Below are 5,000 nucleotides of genomic sequence, written 5' to 3' on the forward strand. Positions count from 1 at the left end.
GGCACGGAAGAAGGCGCCAAAAAGGCAACAAAATGGCGCCAAAAAAGCGACAAAATGGCGACAAAAAGGCACGGAAGAAGGCGCCAAAAAGGTGACAAAATGGCGCAAAAAGGCGCCAAAATGGCGCCAAAAAGACACGGGAAGAAGGCGCCAAAAAGGCGACAAAAAGGCGACAAAAAGGCACGGAAGAAGGCGCCAAAAAGGCGACAGAAGAAGGCGCCAAAAAGGCGACAAAATGGCGACAAAAAGGCAACAAAAGGCATGGAGGAAGGCGCCAAAAAGGCAACAAAATGGCGCCAAAAAGGCAACAAAATGGCGACAAATTGGTGACAGAAGAAGGCGACAAAATGGTGACAAAAAGGCACGGAAGAAGGCGACAAAATGGTGACAAAAAGGCACGGAAGAAGGCGCCAAAAAGGCAACAAAATGGCGCCAAAAAAGCGACAAAATGGCGACAAAAAGGCGCCAAAAAGGCACGGAAGAAGGCGCCAAAAAGGTGACAAAATGGCGACAAAAAGGCATCGGAAGAAGGCGCCAAAAAGGCGACAGAAGAAGGCGTCAAAAAGGTGCCAAAAAGGCGCCAAAAAGGCAACAAAATGGCGCCAAAAGACAACAAAATGGCGCCAAAAAGGCGACAAAATGACGCTAAAAAGGCGCCAAAAAGGCACAGAGGAAGGCGCCAAAAAGGCAACAAAATGGCGCCAAAAAGGCAACAAAATGGCGACAAATTGGTGACAGAAGAAGGCGACAAAATGGTGACAAAAAGGCACGGAAGAAGGCGCCAAAAAGGCAACAAAATGGCGCCAAAAAAGCGACAAAATGGCGACAAAAAGGCGACAAAAAGGCGACAAAATGGCGACAAAAAGGCACGGAAGAAGGCGACAAAAAGGCACGGAAGAAGGCGCCAAAAAGGCGACAAAATGGCGACAAAAAGGCACAGAAGAAGGTGCTAAAAAGGCGACAGTAGAAGGCGTCAAAAAGGCGCCAAAATGGTGCCAAAATGGCGCCAAAATGGCGACAAAATGGCGACAAAATGGCAACAAAAAGGCGCCATAAAGGCACGGAAGAAGGTGCCAAAAAGGCAACAAAATGGCGCCAAAAAGGCAACAAAATGGCGACAAAAAGGCAGCGAAAAAGGCGCCAATTTCACAAAACGCAAACACAAAGGAAGACGAGCAAACAAACAAACCAACGAACAGGAAACAGGAAGCACAAACCCAAACAAATAAATGAACACAATCGTTTTCATCGCCGTTTCAGACGCCGTTCGTCACGCCATTTTTTTCACACATATTCAAACATATAATATAATAATAATAATATATATTATAAGATTTTCAACATTTAAAAACCTCAACCAGTCGCTGCTTCTTCTTCTCTCTGTTAATCATTGCAATTATCGTCCTGATTGGAGCTCGCTGGGAAAACTCTGCAGGGACGCTACAGCGTGTGTGTGTGTGTGTGTGTGTGTGTGTGTGTGTGTGTGTGTGTGTGTGTGTGTGTGTGTGTGTGTGTGTGTGTGTGTGTGTGTGTGTGTGTGTGTGTGTGTGTGTCTGTGTGTCTGTGTGTGTGTGTGTGTGTGTGTGTGTCTCTGTGTGTGTGTGTGTGTCTGTGTGTGTGTGTCTGTGTGTGTGTCTGTGTGTGTGTGTGTGTGTGTGTGTGTGTCTGTGTGTGTGTGTGTGTGTGTGTGTGTGTGTGTGCGTGTGTGTAATTCAATTCACCGCAGATTAAAGTGAAGGAGAGCGAGCGAACGAGGGAGCGAGTGATTGAAGGTTAGGGAGGAAGAATAATATTCTCCACATGTACCGTGTGTGTGTGTGTGTGTGTGTGTGTGTGTGTGTGTCTCTGTGTGTGTGTGTGTGTGTGTGTGTGTGTGTGTGTGTGTGTCTGTGTATGTGTGTGTGTGTGTGTGTGTGTGTGTGTGTGTGTGTGTGTGTGTGTGTGTGTGTGTGTGTGTGTGTGTGTGTGTGTGTGTGTGTGTGTGTGTGTGTGTGTGTGTGTGGCTTGTGCCGTTTGACAGCTGCTGCACCGGAGATTTCCTCAGGGCAGCGAGCACGCACACACACGAACTGTCTGTCTCTTTCTCTTTTTTTCCGCCCGAGCCTCCTCCTTTCCCCCTTCTTTTCTGCGCTAAAAAACACACACACTTGCACACACATTAAAACACACACACACACACACACGCACACACACACACACACACACACACACACCAAAGCCCACGTACCAAAAACACATCTTAACACACACACAAACTGTCTGTCTCTTTCTCCCTTTTCCGCCCTCTTTTTCTCCTTTTTTGCAGCACTAGGAAACACACACACACACACACACACACACACACACACACACACACACACACACACAAGAAAAACACATGTACAAACACACGCCAAAGCACACACACAAACTGTCTGTCTCTTTCTCTCATTTTCGCCCTCCTTTCTTCCTTGTTTGCTGCGCTAGGAAACACACACACACACACAGATACACACACACACACACACACACACACACACACACACACACAGAAAATACAAGCACACACACACCTCCAGGGCAAAGCTCGCTTCCTGTTTGCCGATGCGTGGCAGCGAGCGGCTCCGTTTGACAGACGCCTGCGTACACACACACACACACACACACACACACACACACACACACACACAGATTACACACAAACATGTTCACACGCACACGCTGTCTGGCTGCTAAGCGGCGGAGGCTGTTGCCGTGGCGTCGGCAGCTTTTCATCCGTCTCTGCTGGCCGCTGATTATTCCCCGTCAGAAAAAAAACACCCCGGATTCATTTGAGCTTTAGATTTCAACAGAAATACTCCAAAATTAAATAAATATACAGATAACATCTGCATCTTTTACTAGAGAGTATAAACATATTTATGTATTTCAACTGTGGACGCAGGTTTGAAAGGTCAAGAAACGTGAACGTCACGTTCACGTTCACATTCAGCATCACGTTCACGTTCAGCATCACGTTCACGTTCAGCATCACGTTCACATTCAGCATCACGTTCACGTTCAGCATCACGCTCACGCTCACGCTCAGCATCACGCTCACGCTCAGCATCACGCTCACGCTCACGCTTCAGCATCACGCTCACGTCTCAGCATCACGCTCACGCTCACGCTCAGCATCACGCTCACGCTCAGCATCACGCTCACGCTCAGCATCACGCTCACGCTCAGCATCACGCTCACGCTCACGCTCAGCATCACGCTCACGCTCAGCATCACGCTCACGCTCACGCTCAGCATCACGCTCACGCTCACGCTCAGCATCACGCTCACGCTCAGCATCACGCTCACGCTCACGCTCAGCATCACGCTCACGCTCAGCATCACGCTCACGCTCACGTTCAGCATCACGCTCACGCTCAGCATCACGCTCACGCTCAGCATCACGCTCAGCATCACGCTCAGCATCACGCTCACGCTCAGCATCACGCTCACGTTCACGTTCAGCATCACGTTCACGTTCAGCATCACGTTCACGTTCAGCATCACGTTCACATTCAGCATCACGTTCACGTTCAGCATCACGTTCACGTTCAGCATCACGTTCAGCATCACGTTCACGTTCAGCGTCACGTTCACGTTCAGCATCACGTTCACGTTCAGCATCACGTTCAGCATCACGTTCACGTTCAGCTTCACGTTCACGTTCAGCATCACGCTCAGCATCACGCTCACGTTCAGCATCACGCTCACGCTCAGCATCACGCGCTCACGCTCAGCATCACGCTCATGTTCAGCATCACGTTCACGCTCAGCATCACGCTCACGCTCACGCTCAGCATCACGCTCAGCATCACGCTCACGCTCAGCATCACGTGTGTAATTGCTGAACTAACGTTTGATTTTAGACCTTTAGCTAAAAAAAGTAGTTTTTATACCTAACCAAACTGCAACCATTTCACAACGTTAAACACGTGTTTAAAATCACGACATTTACATTTAAGCAAAAAGGCGAGAAAGAGGCAGCTAAAAGGTGACAAAGAGGCAGCGAAAAAGGTGACAAAGAGGCAGCGAAAAGGCAGCGTAAAAAGGCGACAAAAAAGGCAGCGTAAAAGGCGACAAAGAGGCAGCGTAAAAAGGCGACAAAGAGGCAGCTAAAAGGCGACAAAGAGGCAGCTAAAAGGCGACAAAAAGGCGACAAAAAGGCAGCGAAAAAGGCGACAAAGAGGCAGCTAAAAGGCGACAAAGAGGCAGCGTAAAAGGCGACAAAAAGGCGCCAAAAAGGCAGACTAAAAGGCGACAAAGAGGCGACAAAAAGGCAGCTAAAAAGGCTAATAAAGAGGCGACAAAAAGGCAGCTAAAAAGGCGACAAAAAGGCAGCGAAAAAGGCTGACAAAGAGGCGACAAAAAGGCAGCTAAAAGGCGCCAAAAAGGCAGCGTAAAAGGCTGACAAAGAGGCGTAGCAAAGAGGCTGACAAAGAGGCATAGCTAAAAAGGCGACAAAGAGGCAAATAAAAGAGGCGACAAAAAGGCAGCAAAAAGGCGACAAAGAGGCAGCTAAAAGGCGACAAAAAGGCAGCGAAAAGGCGACAAAGAGGCTACAAAGAGGCGACAAAGAGGCAGCGAAAAAGGCAGCGAAAAAAGGCTGACAAAGATGCGACAAAGAGGCAGCGAAAAAGGCAGCAAAAAAGGCAACAAAAAAGGCGACAAAGAGGCAGCGAAAAAAGGCAACAAAAAAAGGCGACAAATAGGCAGCGAAAAAAAGGCGACAAAAAGGCGACAAAGAGGCAGCGAAAAAGGCAACAAAAAAGGCGACAAAAAGGCAGCGAAAAAAGGCGACAAAAAGGCAAACTGAAAAAGGCGACAAAAAGGCAACGAAAAGGCAACGAAAAAGGCGACAGAGGCAGCGAAAAGGGCAACAAAAAGGCGACAAAGAGGCTGCGAAAAGGCGACAAAGAGGCAGCTGAAAAAGGCTGACAAAGAGGCAGCGTAAAAAGGCGACAAAAAGGCAGCGAAAAGGCGAC

The 5,000-nt window shown here is 48.5% G+C and overlaps 1 protein-coding gene across 1 annotated transcript in view; it reads left to right on the forward strand.

Annotated features, from left to right (window-relative positions):
• Nucleotides 1-5,000, forward strand: part of LOC144513728 (BCL-6 corepressor-like) — a 57,031-nt gene that overhangs the window by 31,734 nt on the left and 20,297 nt on the right. The window lies entirely within an intron of this gene.

Source organism: Sander vitreus, unplaced genomic scaffold (genome assembly GCF_031162955.1).
Source record: "Sander vitreus isolate 19-12246 unplaced genomic scaffold, sanVit1 ctg330_0, whole genome shotgun sequence".
In the NCBI taxonomy this organism is placed as follows: domain Eukaryota; kingdom Metazoa; phylum Chordata; class Actinopteri; order Perciformes; family Percidae; genus Sander; species Sander vitreus.